Source organism: Limulus polyphemus, unplaced genomic scaffold (genome assembly GCF_000517525.1).
Source record: "Limulus polyphemus unplaced genomic scaffold, Limulus_polyphemus-2.1.2 Scaffold11104, whole genome shotgun sequence".
Taxonomy (NCBI): Eukaryota; Metazoa; Arthropoda; class Merostomata; order Xiphosura; family Limulidae; genus Limulus; species Limulus polyphemus.
The window spans coordinates 12,321-13,463 of record NW_013676714.1 but is presented as its reverse complement, the minus strand read 5'-3'; the positions used below and the strand labels follow the sequence as shown (position 1 = coordinate 13,463).

General features: G+C 36.8%; 1 long non-coding RNA gene across 1 annotated transcript in view; it reads right to left on the bottom strand.

The window, feature by feature from the left end:
- The window catches only part of LOC111083765, a 6,869-nt gene that overhangs the window by 4,652 nt on the left and 1,074 nt on the right, over positions 1–1,143 (bottom strand). Inside the window, exon 2 of the long non-coding RNA XR_002609234.1 lies at positions 636–671. This is a non-coding gene — a long non-coding RNA (uncharacterized LOC111083765). The remainder of the gene's footprint in view (positions 1–635; positions 672–1,143) is intronic.

The window sequence follows — 1,143 nt, the reverse complement described above, 5'->3', positions numbered from 1 at the left end:
AGAGGAACGACACTGCTAGTATAGTATGCAATCACCCATGGTCACAAGTGATGAGGTCATTAATACCTGACCTGAAGTGATGTAGAATATAATAGTGGGAATGATTAAGAAAAAAAATTAGTATCGTTCTAGAGTTCAAGTTAAGATAACATCAGTTTCGAAAAATATTTTGGTGCTACTGACAGTGTTGCTGGAAGAGTTCTACAGAAGATTGATCTTGACAGAAGACATTGTTACGTGAAGATAATCTTCTGGACGCACCACAAGAAGCAGGACCTTATCATCAATGTGGTAGAGTCATTGAAGAGAAAAGAAACTATAATTTTATATATCATAAAAATAGACCGCACGCTATAGTGTAAACATCCCGGCAGACCGTATACTATAGTAGCACCGAAACAACTGATTAAAGTGTAAACATCCCGGCAGACCGTATACTATAGTAGAACCGAAACAACTGATTAAAGTGTTATTTAAAATGTGATAATTTTTCTCTATACGACCTAAAAATCCCATGAATCGATCTCTCACCTATATTTACGACGATTGTAACAAAATAAATTTATAATCACGCTATCCAATTTTTAAAACTCAAATTCAAAACGGCTATAAGAGAGAGAGAGAAAAAATCTTACTGGAAACCCAGGTCTTCCAGGTGGTCCTTCGGGTCCCTGCAGAAGAAACAACAAAAAAAAGTGTTAAAATGTTGTATATTACCTACATAGTACTTCTTGTTAAGTTTAACACTTATTTCAAGTATGATTAGAACGTGGTTAACACGAGGAATGAAAAATGTGATTCCTGGCCCAATGCTGGGGCGCATCCATGGGGAGTGGGGTGAGCAGCTTCCCATATAAGACTCAGTGCCCCCACTCCCTCCCGATATGTACTGTTTAGAATTTTTTAATTCTCTACATAGTGACTTCTACTGACATCAAGGTGTTAATCTTTTCCATCTTATACCTTCCCAAATAAAAGATCACAGAAACGTCACGGTTCAATGTAAGACTGCTTGTCGTCTTTTGTTTCATTCTGAAAGTTAAACATTATTATTTCTTATTTCCCCCCCCCCCTTCCATTAACCTTACTAACATATGTAACGTAAGAGCACTTGATCGTGAACATAATTTTCCCCCTATTAAC